At 48.6% G+C, this 13487-nt stretch overlaps 1 long non-coding RNA gene across 1 annotated transcript in view; it reads right to left on the reverse strand.

Moving 5' to 3' along the window:
- Positions 1-13487, reverse strand: part of LOC148148543 (uncharacterized) — a 189105-nt gene that overhangs the window by 2975 nt on the left and 172643 nt on the right. The window lies entirely within an intron of this gene.

Raw genomic sequence — 13487 nt, forward strand, 5'->3', positions numbered from 1 at the left:
ATCTAATCTAAATATTGTAATCTTAATTACAAAATAATCTTAATTGTTCTCATACCTTGTGAAAAAAAGCCAAAACAACCACAGATGCCAGAAATCAGAAACAAAAAACAGAAATTGCTGTGAAAACTCAGCAGATCTGCCAGCTTCTGTGGAGAGAAAGCAGAACCTGGTCTGAAAGAGAGTCTAATGGGGGTGTTAGCAGGTGATCACTAAATTGTATGTGGGATTGAAGAGAAATGTGCAATTTGGTTAACTAAAATCAATGGTTTGGGATGTAGGAAGAGAATGAGTGAGCACTGTCTGAAGAAATATTGGAGAGGAGTAGGCTTGGGAGGAGGAAGGATGAACACAATCCATGGGAAACTTAGTCCATGGTTTGAGACCAGAGGACGAGGATAAACACTGTGGATGATTTGAGACTGGAGAATGAGAGTGAGCATTGCCGGTGGTTTGACACTGGACAATGAGAGTAGGCACTGTGCTTGGTTTGAGACTGGAGAATGAGTGAGCACTGTCGGTGGTTTGAGACTGGAGAATGATAGTGACCACTGTCCATGGTTTGAGACTGGAGGATGAGAGTGACCATAGTCCTTGGTTTGAGACTGGAGTCGAAGAGAGACCACTTTCCATGGTTTGAGACTGGAAGATGAGAGTAACCGGTGTCCGTGGTTTGAGACTGGAGGCTGAAAGAGACCAGTGTCCATGGTTTGAGACTGGAGTCTGAGAGTGACCACTGTCCGTGGTTTGAGACTGAAGGATGAGAGTGACCACTGTCCGTGGATTGAGACTGGAGAATGAGAGTGACCACTGTCCATGGTTTGAGACTGGAAAATGGGAGTGAGCAATACCCATAGTTTGAGACTGGAGGATGGGAGTGAGCAATGCCCATGGTTTGAGACTGGAGGATGAGAGTGACCACTGTCCGTGGCTTGAGATTGGAGAATGTGAGTGAGAGCGCTGTCCATGGTTTGAGACTGGAGGATGAGAGTGACCACTGTCCGTGGTTTGAGAACGGTGAATGAGATTGAGCATATTTTTTGATTTGTGTCTGGAGACTGAGAGTGAGCACTGTCCATGGTTTGAGACTGGAGGATGAGAGTGACCACTGTCTATGGTGTGAAACTGGAGAATGAGAGTGACCATTGCCTATGGTTTGAGACTGGAGGAGGACAGTGAGTACTGTCCGTAGTTTGAGACTATAGAATAAGAGAGAGCACTGTGCATGGTTTGAGAGTAGAGAATGAGAGAGAGCACTGTCCGTGGTTTGAGACTGAAGAATGATAGTGAGCACTGTCCATGGTTTGCGACTGGAGAATGAGAGTCACGATTGTCCGTGGTTTGAGTATGGAAAATGAGAGTGTCAATGTCCATGGTTTGAGACTGGAGCATGAGAGTGAGCACTTTCCATGGTTTGAGACCGGAGAATGAGAGTGACCAATGTCCATGGTTTGAATCTGGAGAATGAGAGTGAGCTCTGTCTGTGTGTTGAGACTGCGGAATGCGAGCGAGCACTGTGTGTGGTTTGAGACTGGACAATGAGAGTGAGCACTCTCCATGGACTGAGACTGGAGAATGAGAGTGACCACTGTCCATGGTTTGAGACTTGAGAATGGGAGTGAGCACTGTGCGTGGTTTGAGACTGGACGATGAGAGAGAGCATTGTCCGTGATTTGAGACTGGAGAATGAGAGTGAGCACTGTCCATTGTTTGAGATTGGAAAATTAGAGTGAGCACTGTACGTGGCTTGAAACTGGAGGATGAGAGTGAGCCCTGTGCCTGGTTTGAGACTGGTGAGTGAGAGTGAGCACTGTGCTTGGTTTGAGACTGGAGGATGAGAGTGTACACTCTCCATGGACTGAGACTGGAGAATGAGAGTGAGCATTGTCCGCGGTTTGAGACTGGAGGATGAGAGTGAGCACTCTCCATGGTTTGAGACTGGAGAATGAGAATGAGTAATGTCCGTGGTTTTAGACTGGAGAATGGGAGTGAGCACTGTCTATGGTTTGAGACTGGAGGATGAGAGTGAGCACTGTGCGTGGGTTGCGACTGGAGAATGAGAGTGAACACTATCCGTGGTTTGAGACTGGAGGATGAGAGTGAGCACTCTCCATGGACTGAGACTGGAGAATGAGAGTGAGCATTGTCCGTGGTTTGAGACTGGAAGCTGAGAGTGAGCACTCTCCATGGACTGAGACTGGAAAACGACAGTGAGCATTGTCCGTGGCTTGAGACTGGAGAATGAGAGAGAGCACTGTCCATTGTTTGAGATTGGAAAATTAGAGTGAGCACTGTACATGGTTTGAAACTGGAGGATGAGAGTGAGCCCTGGACATGGTTTGAGACAGATGAATGAGAGTGAGCACTCTGCATTGTTCGAGACTGGAGGATGAGAATGATCACTTACCAATGGTTTGAGACTGGTGAGTGAGAGTGAGCACTGTGCGTGGTTTGAGACAGGAGGATGAGAGTGAGCACTGTCCGTGATTTGAGACTGGAGAATGAGAGTGAGCACTGTCCATTGTTTGAGATTGGAGAATGAGAGTGATCACTTATCCATGGTTTGAGACTGGTGAGTGAGAGTGAGCACTGTGCATGGTTTGAGACTGGAGAATGAGTGTGAGCACTGACCATGGACTGAGGCTGGAGAATGAGATTGAGCATTGACCGTGATTTGAGACTGGAGAATGAGAGTGAGCAATGTCCATTGTTTGAGATTGGAGAATGAGAGTGATCACTTATCCATGGTTTGAGACTGGTGAGTGAGAGTGAGCAATGTGCGTGGTTTGAGACTGGAGAATGAGAGTGAGCACTGACCATGGACTGAGACTGGAGAATGAGCTTAAGCACTCTCCATGGATTGAGACTGGAGGATGAGAGTGAGCATTGTCCGTGGTTTGAGACTGGACAATGAGAGTAAACACTGTCCGTGGATTGAGACTGGAGGATGAGAGTGAGCACTCTCCATGGTTTGAGAGTGGTGCTTGTAAGTGACCACTGTGCGTGGTTTGAGACTGGAGAATGAGAGTGAGCACTGTGGGTGGTTTGAGACTGGAGGATGAGAGTGAGCACTCTCCATGGACTGAGACTGGACAATGAGAGTGAGCATTGTCCGTGGCTTGAGAGTGGAGGATGAGAGTGATCACTGTCCATGGTTTGAGACTGGTGAGTGAGAGTGAGCACTGTGCGTGGTTTGACACTGGAAGATGACAGTGAGCACTCTCCATTGACTGAGACTGGAGAATGAGAGTGAGCATTGTCCGTGGTTTGAGACTGGAGAATGAGAGTGAGCACTGTCGGTGGTTTGAGACTGGAGAATGATAGTGACCACTGTCCATGGTTTGAGACTGGAGGATGAGAGTGACCACTGTCCATGGTTTGAGACTGGAGTCGAAGAGAGACCACTTTCCATGGTTTGAGACTGGAAGTTGAGAGTAACCGGTGTCCGTGGTTTGAGACTGGAGGCTGAAAGAGACCAGTGTTCATGGTTTGAGACTGGAGTCTGAGAGTGACCACTGTCCGTGGTTTGAGACTGAAGGATGAGAGTTACCACTGTCTGTGTTTTGAGACTGGAGTATGAGAGTGAGCACTGTCCATGGATTGAGACTGGAGAATGAGAGTGACCACTGTCCATGGTTTGAGACTGGAAAATGGGAGTGAGCAATACCCATGGTTTGAGACTGGAGGACGGGAGTGAGCAATGCCCATGGTTTGAGACTGGAGGATGAGAGTGACCACTGTCCGTGGCTTGAGATTGGAGAATGTGAGTGAGAGCGCTGTCCATGGTTTGAGACTGGAGGATGAGAGTGACCACTGTCCGTGGTTTGAGAACGGTGAATGAGATTGAGCATATTTTTTGATTTGTGTCTGGAGACTGAGAGTGAGCACTGTCCATGGTTTGAGACTGGAGGAGGACAGTGAGTACTGTCCGTAGTTTGAGACTATAGAATAAGAGAGAGCACTGTGCATGGTTTGAGAGTAGAGAATGAGAGTGAGCACTGTCCGTGGTTTGAGACTGAAGAATGATAGTGAGCACTGTCCATGGTTTGCGACTGGAGAATGAGAGTCACGATTGTCCGTGGTTTGAGTATGGAAAATGAGAGTGTCAATGTCAATGGTTTGAGACTGGAGCATGAGAGTGAGCACTTTCCATGGTTTGAGACCGGAGAATGAGAGTGACCAATGTCCATGGTTTGAATCTGGAGAATGAGAGTGAGCTCTGTCTGTGTGTTGAGACTGCGGAATGCGAGCGAGCACTGTGTGTGGTTTGAGACTGGACAATGAGAGTGAGCACTCTCCATGGACTGAGACTGGAGAATGAGAGTGACCACTGTCCATGGTTTGAGACTTGAGAATGGGAGTGAGCACTGTGCGTGGTTTGAGACTGGACGATGAGAGAGAGCATTGTCCGTGATTTGAGACTGGAGAATGAGAGTGAGCACTGTCCATTGTTTGAGATTGGAAAATTAGAGTGAGCACTGTACGTGGCTTGAAACTGGAGGATGAGAGTGAGCCCTGTGCCTGGTTTGAGACTGGTGAGTGAGAGTGAGCACTGTGCTTGGTTTGAGACTGGAGGATGAGAGTGTACACTCTCCATGGTTTGAGACTGGAGAATGAGAGTGAGCATTGTCCGCGGTTTGAGACTGGAGGATGAAAGTGAGCACTCTCCATGGTTTGAGACTGGAGAATGAGAGTGAGTAATGTCCGTGGTTTTAGACTGGAGAATGGGAGTGAGCACTGTCTATGGTTTGAGACTGGAGAATGAAAGTGAGCACTGTGCGTGGTTTGAGACTAGAGAATGAGAGTAAGCATTGTCCGTGGTTTGAGACTGGAGAATGAGAGTGAGCACTGTCCATTGATTGAGATTGGAAAATGAGAGTGAGCACTGTACGTGGTCTGAAACTGGAGGATGAGAGTGAGTCCTGTACGTGGTTTGAGACTGATGAATGAGAGTGAGCACTCTGCGTTGTTCGAGACTGGAGGATGAGAGTGATCACTGATCCATGGTTTGAGACTGGTGAGTGAGAGTGAGCACTGTGCGTGGTTTGAGACTGGAGGATAAGAGTGAGCACTCTCCATGGACTGAGACTGGAGAATGAGAGTGAGCATTGTCCGTGGTTTGAGACTGGAGGATGAGAGTGAGCACTCTCCATGGTTTGAGACTGGAGAATGAGAGTGAGAACTGTGGGTGGTTTGAGACTGGAGAATGAGAGTGAGCACTCTCCATGGACTGAGACTGCAGGATGAGAGTGAGCACTGTCTGTGGTTTGACACTGAAGCATGAGAGTGATCACTGTCCATGGTTTGAGAGTGGTGAATTAGAGTGAGCACTGGAGAATGGGAGTGAGCACTGTCTATGGTTTGAGACTGGAGGATGAGAGTGAGCACTCTCCATGGTTTGAGACTGGTGCATGTAAGTGACCACTGTGCGTGGGTTGAGACTGGAGGATGAGAGTGAGCATTCTCCATGGTTTGAGATTGGGAATGAGAGTGAGTACTGTCCGTGGTTTGAGACTGGAGAATGGGAGTGAGCACTGTCTATGGTTTGAGACTGGAGGATGAGAGTGAGCACTGTGCGAGGGTTGAGACTGGAGAATGAGAGTGAACACTGTCTGTGGTTTGAGACTGGAGGATGAGAGTGAGCACTGTTCGTGGTTTGAGACTGGAGAATGAGAGCGAGCACTGTCCATAGTTTGTGACTGGAGGATTAAAGTGAGCACTGTGCGTGGTTTTAGACTGGAGAATGGGAGTGAGCATTTTTTGTTATTTGAGACTGGAGAATGAGAGGAAGCACTGTCCATTGTTTGAGATTGGAGAATGAGAGTGATCACTTATCCATGGTTTGAGACTGGTGAGTGAGAGTGAGCACTGTGCATGGTTTGAGACTGGAGAATGAGTGTGAGCACTGACCATGGACTGAGGCTGGAGAATGAGATTGAGCATTGACCGTGATTTGAGACTGGAGAATGAGAGTGAGCACTGTCCATTGTTTGAGATTGGAGAATGAGAGTGATCACTTATCCATGGTTTGAGACTGGTGAGTGAGAGTGAGCAATGTGCGTGGTTTGAGACTGGAGAATGAGAGTGAGCACTGACCATGGACTGAGACTGGAGAATGAGCTTAAGCACTCTCCATGGATTGAGACTGGAGGATGAGAGTGAGCATTGTCCGTGGTTTGAGACTGGACAATGAAAGTAAACACTGTCCGTGGATTGAGACTGGAGGATGAGAGTGAGCACTCTCCATGGTTTGAGAGTGGTGCTTGTAAGTGACCACTGTGCGTGGTTTGAGACTGGAGAATGAGAGTGAGCACTGTGGGTGGTTTGAGACTGGAGGATGAGAGTGAGCACTCTCCATGGACTGAGACTGGACAATGAGAGTGAGCACTGTCCGTGGCTTGAGAGTGGAGGATGAGAGTGATCACTGTCCATGGTTTGAGACTGGTGAGTGAGAGTGAGCACTGTGCGTGGTTTGAAACTGGAAGATGAGAGTGAGCACTCTCCATTGACTGAGACTGGAGAATGAGAGTGAGCATTGTCCGTGGCTTGAGACTGGAGGATGAGAGTGAGCACTCCCCATGGATTGAGACTGGAGGATGAGAGTGAGCACTGTGTGTGGTTTGAGACTGGAGAATGAGAGTGAACACTGTCTATGGTTTGAGACTGGAGGATGAGAGTGAGCACTGTTCGTGGTTTGAGACTGGAGAATGAGAGCGAGCACTGTCCATAGTTTGTGACTGGAGGATTAAAGTGAGCACTGTGCGTGGTTTTAGACTGGAGAATGGGAGTGAGCATTTTCTGTTATTTGAGACTGGAGAATGAGAGTGAGCACTGCCCATTGTTTGAGATTGCAGAATGAGAATGATCACTTATCCATGGTTTGAGACTGGTGAGTGAGAGTGAGCACTGTGCATGGTTTGAGACTGGAGAATGAGTGTGAGCACTGACCATGGACTGAGGCTGGAGAATGAGATTGAACATTGACCGTGATTTGAGACTGGAGAATGAGAGTGAGCACTGTCCATTGTTTGAGATTGGAGAATGAGAGTGATCACTTATCCATGGTTTGAGACTGGTGAGTGAGAGTGAGCAATGTCCGTGGTTTGAGACTGGAGAATGAGAGTGAGCACTGACCATGGACTGAGACTGGAGAATGAGATTAAGCACTCTCCATGGATTGAGACTGGAGGATGAGAGTGAGCATTGTCCGTGGTTTGAGACTGGACAATGAGAGTAAACACTGTCCGTGGATTGAGACTGGAGGATGAGAGTGAGCACTCTCCATGGTTTGAGAGTGGTGCTTGACCACTGTGCGTGGTTTGAGACTGGAGAATGAGAGTGAGCACTGTGGGTGGTTTGAGACTGGAGGATGAGAGTGAGCATTCTCCATGGACTGAGACTGGACAATGAGAGTGAGCATTGTCCGTGGCTTGAGAGTGGAGGATGAGAGTGATCACTGTCCATGGTTTGAGACTGGTGAGTGAGAGTGAGCACTGTGCGTGGTTTGAAACTGGAAGATGAGAGTGAGCACTCTCCATTGACTGAGACTGGAGAATGAGAGTGAGCATTGTCCATGGTTTGAGACTGGAGGATGAGAGTGAGCACTCTCCATTGACTGAGACTGGAGAATGAGAGTGAGCATTGTCCGTGGCTTGAGACTAGAGGATGAGAGTGAGCACTCCCCATGGATTGAGACTGGAGGATGAGAGTGAGCACTGTGTGTGGTTTGAGACTGGAGAATGAGAGTGAGCACTGTCCATGGTTTGAGACTGGAGGATGAGAGTGAGCACTGTTCGTGGTTTGAGACTGGAGAATGAGAGCGAGCACTGTCCATAGTTTGAGACTGGAGGATTAAAGTGAGCACTGTGCGTGGTTTTAGACTGGAGAATGGGAGTGAGCATTTTCTGTGATTTGAGACTGGAGAATGAGAGTGATCACTTATCCTTGGTTTGAGACTGGTGAGTGAGAGTGAGCACTGTGCGTGTTTTGAGACTGGAGAATGAGAGTGAGCACTGTCCATTGTTTGAGATTGGAGAATGAGAGTGATCACTTATCCATGATTTGAGACCGGTGAGTGAGAGTGAGCACTGTGCGTGGTTTGAGACTGGAGCATGAGAGTGAGCACTCTCCATGGATTGAGACTGGAGGATGAGAGTGAGCATTGTCCGTGGTTTGAGACTGGACAATGAGATTGAACACTGTCCGTGGTTTGAGACTGGAGGATGAGAGTGAGCACTCTCCATGGTTTGAGAGTGGTGCATGTAAGTGACCACTGTGCGTGGTTTGAGACTGGAGAATGAGAGTGAGCACTGCAGGATGATACTGCAGGATGAGAGTGAGCACTGTCCGTGGTTTGAGACTGGAGGATGAGAGTGATCACTGTCCATGGTTTGTGACTGGTGAGTGAGAGTGAGCACTGTGCGTGGTTTGACACTGGAGGATGAGAGTGAACACACTCCATTGACTGAGACTGGAGAATGAGTGTGAGCATTGTCTGTGGTTTGAGACTGGAGGATGAGAGTGTGCACTGTCCATGGATTGAGACTGGAGGATGAGAGTGAGCATTGTCCGTGGCTTGAGAGTGGAGGATGACAGTGATCACTGTCCATGGTTTGAGACTGGTGAGTGAGAGTGAGCACTGTGCGTGGTTTGTCACTGGGGAATGAGAGTGAGCACTGTGCGTGGTTTGAGACTGGAGAATGAGAGTGATCACTGTCCATGGTTTGAGACTGGAGGATGAGAGTGAGCACTGTTCGTGGTTTGAGACTGGAGAATGAGAGCGAGCACTGTCCATAGTTTGAGACTGGAGGATTAAAGTGAGCACTGTGCGTGGTTTTAGACTGGAGAATGGGAGTGAGCATTTTCTGTGATTTGAGACTGGAGAATGAGAGTGATCACTTATCCATGATTTGAGACCGGTGAGTGAGAGTGAGCACTGTGCGTGGTTTCAGACTGCAGCATGAGAGTGAGCATTCTCCATGGATTGAGACTGGAGGATGAGAGTGAGTACTGTGCTTGGGTTGAGACTGGAGAATGAGAGTGAACACTGTCCGTGGTTTGAGACTGGAGGATGAGAGTGAACACTGTCCGTGGTATGAAACAGGAGGATGAGAGTGAGCACTGTACGTGGTTTGAGACTGGTGAGTGAGAGTGAGCACTGTGCGTGGTTTGACACTGGAGGATGAGAGTGATCACTGTCCATGGTTTGAGACTGGTGAGTGAGAGTGAGCACTGTGCGTGGTTTGACACTGGAGGATGAGAGTGAGCACACTCCATTGACTGAGACTGGAGAATGAGAGTGAGCATTGTCTGTGGTTTGAGACTGGAGGATGAGAGTGTGCACTCTCCATGGACTGAGACTGGAGAATGAGAGTGAGCATTGTCCGTGGCTTGAGAGTGGAGAATGAGAGTGAGCACTGTCCATGGATTGAGACTGGAGGATGAGAGTGAGCACTGTGCGTGGTTTGAGACTGGAGAATGAGAGTGAGCACTGTCCATGGTTTGAGACTGGAGGATGAGAGTGAGCACTGTCCGTGGTTTTCTTCTGGAGAATGAGAGTGAGCACTGTCCATGGTTTGAGACTGGAGGATTAAAGTGAGCACTGTGCGTGGTTTTAGACTGGAGATTGGGAGTGAGCACTCTCCATGGTTTTAGACTGGAGAATGGGAGTGAGCACTGTCTATGGTTTGAGACTGGAGAATGAGAGAGAGCACTGTGCCTGGGTGGAGACTGGAGAATGGGAGTGAACACTGTCCATGGTTTGAGACTGGAGAATGAGAGTGATCACTTATCCATGGTTTGAGACTGGTGAATGGGAGTGAGCACTGTGCGTGGTTTGAGACTGGACAATGAGAGTGAACACTGTCTGTGGTTTAAGATTGGAGGATGAGAGTGAGCACTCTCCATGGTTTGAGAGTGGTGCATGTAAGTGACCACTGTGCGTGGTTTGAGACTGGAGAATGAGAGTGAGCACTGTGGGTGGTTTGAGACTGGAGAATGAGAGTGAGCACTCTCCATGGACTGAGACTGCAGGATGAGAGTGAGCACTGTCTGTGGTTTGACACTGGAGCATGAGAGTGATCACTGTCCATGGTTTGAGAGTGGTGAATTAGAGTGAGCACTGTCTATGGTTTGAGACTGGAGAATGAGAGTAACCACTGTCTGTGGTTTGAGACTGGAGAATGAGAGTGAAAGTGCTGTCCATGGTTTGAGACTGGAGAATGAGAGTGAGCACTGTCCGTGATTTGAGACTGAAGAATGATAGTGAGCACTGTCCATGGTTTGCGACTGGAGAATGAGAGTCACGATCGTCCGTGGTTTGAGTATGGAGAATGAGAGTGTCAATGTCTATGGCTTGAGACTGGAGCATGAGAGTGACCAATGTCCATGGTTTGAATCTGGAGAATGAGAGTGAGCTCTGTCTGTGTGTTGAGACTGCAGAATGAGAGCGAGCACTGTGTGTGGTTTGAGACTGGAGAATGAGAGTGAGCACTGTCCATTTTTTGACACGGGTGGATCAGAGTGAGCACTGTGTGTGGTTGCAGACTGGAGGATGAGAGGGTGCACTGTCCATGTTTTGAGACTGGAGCTTGAGAGCGAACACTGTCCATGATCTGAGACTGGAGAATGGGAGTGAGCACTGTCCGTGGTTTGAGACTGGAGAATGAGAGTGAGCACTGTCCGTGGTGTGAGACTGGAGAATGAGAGCGAGCACTGTCCGTGGTTTGAGACTTGAGATTGAGAGTGAGCACTGTCCATGCTTTGAGACTGGAGGATGAGAGTGAGCACTGTCCGTGGTGTGAGACTGGAGAATGAGAGAGAGCACTGTGCGTGGTTTGAAACTGGAGGATGAGATTGAGCACTGTACGTGGTGTGAGACTGGAGGATGAGAGTGAGCACTGTGCATGGTTTGAGACTGGAGAATGAGAGAGAGCACAGTGCGTGGTTTGAAACTGGAGGATGAGATTGAGCACTGTACGTGGTTTGAGACTGGAGGATGAGATTGAGCACTGTACGTGGTTTGAGACTGGAGGATGAGATTGAGCGCTCTCCATGGACTGAGACTGGAGAATGAGAGTGAGCACTGTCCATGGTTTGAGACAGGACAATGAGAGTGAGCACTCTCCATAGACTGAGACTGAAATATGAGAGTGAGCACTGTCCATGGTTTGAGACTTGAGAATGGGAGTGAGCACTGTGCGTGGTTTGAGACTGGAGAATGAGAGTGAGCACTGTTCATTCTTTGAGATTAGAAAATGAGAGTGAGCACTGTACATGGTCTGAAACTGGAGGATGAGAGTGAGCCCTGTACGTGGTTTGAAACTGGAGAATGAGAGTGTGCACACTGCATTGTTTGAGACTGGAGGATGAGAATGATCACTTATCCATGGTTTGAGACTGGTGAGTGAGAGTGAGCACTGTGCGTGGTTTGAGACTGGGGGAAGAGAGTGAGCACTCTCCATGGACTGAGACTGGAGAATGAGAGTGAGCATTGTCCGTGGTTTGAGACTGGAGGATGAGAGTGAGCATTGTCCGTGGCTTTAGACTGGAGGATGAGAGTGAGCACTGTCCATGGATTGAGACTGGAGGATGAGAGTGAGCACTGTGCATGGTTTGAGACTGGAGGATGAGAGTGAGCACTCTCCATGGACTGAGACTGGAGAATGAGAGTGAGCATTGTCCGTGGCTTTAGACTGGAGGATGAGAGTGAGCACTGTCTATGGTTTGAGACTGGAGGATGAGAGAGAGCACTGTGCGTGGGTGGAGACTTGAGAATGGGAGTGAACACTGTACATGGTTTGAGACTGGAGGATGAGAGTGAGCACTGCCCCTGGTATGAAACTGGAGGATGAGAGTGAGCACTGTACATGCTTTGAGACTGGTAAATGAGAGTAAGCACTGTGCGTTGTTTGAGATTGGAGAATGAGAGTGAGCACTCTCCATGATTTGAGACTGGAGGATGAGAGTGAGCACTCTCCATGATTTGAGACTGGAGGATGAGAGTGAGCATTGTCCGTGGTTTGAGACTGGAGGATGAGAGTGTGCACTATCCTTGGTTTGAGACTGGAGAATAAGAGTGAGCACTGACCATGGACTGAGACTTGAGAATGAGATTGAACACTCTCCATGGATTGAGACCAGAGGATGAGAGTGAGCATAGTACGTGGTTTGAGACTGGAGAATGACAGTGAGCACTCTCCATGGTTTGAGATTGGGAATGAGAGTGAGCACTCTCCATGGACTGAGACTGGTGGATGAGAGTGAGCACTGCGCGTGGTATGAAACTGGAGGATGAGAGTGAGCACTGTACGTGGTTTGAGACTGGTAAATGAGAGTAAGCACTGTGCATTGTTTGAGATTGGAGAATGAGAGTGAGCACTCTCCATGGTTTGAGACTGGAGGATGAGAGTGAGCACTCTCCATGATTTGAGACTGGAGAATGAGAGTGAGCAGTGTCCGTAGTTTGAGACTGGACATTGAGAGTGAGCACTGCATGTGGTTTCAAACTGGAGGATGAGTCTGAGCCCTGTACGTGGTTTGAGACTGGTGAATGAGAGTGAGCACTCTGCGTTGTTCGAGACTGGAGGAAGAGATTGATCACTGTCCATGGTTTGAGACTGATGAGTGCAAGTGAGCACTGTGCATGGTTTGAGACTAGAGAATGAGAGTGTGCACTGACCATGGACTGAGACTGGAGAATGAGATTGAGCACACTCCATGGACTGAGACTGGTGGATGAGAGTGTGCGCTCTCCATGGACAGAGACTGGAGAATGAGAGTGAGTAGTGTCCGTGGCTTTAGACTTGAGAATGGGAGTGAGCACTGTGCGTGGTTTGAGACTGGACGATGAGAGTGAGCATTGTCCGTGATTTGAGACTGGAGAATGAGAGTGAGCACTGTTCATTGTTTGAGATTGGAAAATCAGAGTGAGCACTGTACGTGGTCTGAAACTGGAGGATGAGAGTGAGCCCTGTACGTGGTTTGAGACTGATGAATCAGAGTGTGCACACTGCGTTGTTCGAGACTGGAGGATGAGAGTGATCACTTATCAATGGTTTGAGACTGGTGAGTGAGAGTGAGCACTGTGCATGGTTTGAGACTGGGGGAAGAGAGTGAGCACTCTCCATGGACTGAGACTGGAGAATGAGAGTGAGCATTGTCCGTGGTTTGAGACTGGAGGATGAGAGTGAGCACTCTCCATGGTTTGAGACTGGAGGATGAGAGTGAGTACTGTTCGTGGTTTTAGACTGGAGAATGGGAGTGAGCACTGTCTATGGTTTGAGACTGGAGGATAAGAGTGAGCACTGTACGTGGTCTGAAACTGGAGGATGAGAGTGAACACTTTCCGTGGTTTGAGACTGGAGGATGAGAGGGAGCACTCTCCATGGTTTGAGACTGGTACATGTAAGTGACCACTGTGCGTAGTTTTAGACTGGAGAATGAGAGTGAGCACTGTGCGTGGTTGGAGACTGGAGAATGAGAGTGAGCAC

The sequence above is a fragment of the Chiloscyllium plagiosum genome, unplaced genomic scaffold, assembly GCF_037043375.1.
Source record: "Chiloscyllium plagiosum isolate Xiang-an unplaced genomic scaffold, Cpla_swu_hap1 HiC_scaffold_12, whole genome shotgun sequence".
In the NCBI taxonomy this organism is placed as follows: domain Eukaryota; kingdom Metazoa; phylum Chordata; class Chondrichthyes; order Orectolobiformes; family Hemiscylliidae; genus Chiloscyllium; species Chiloscyllium plagiosum.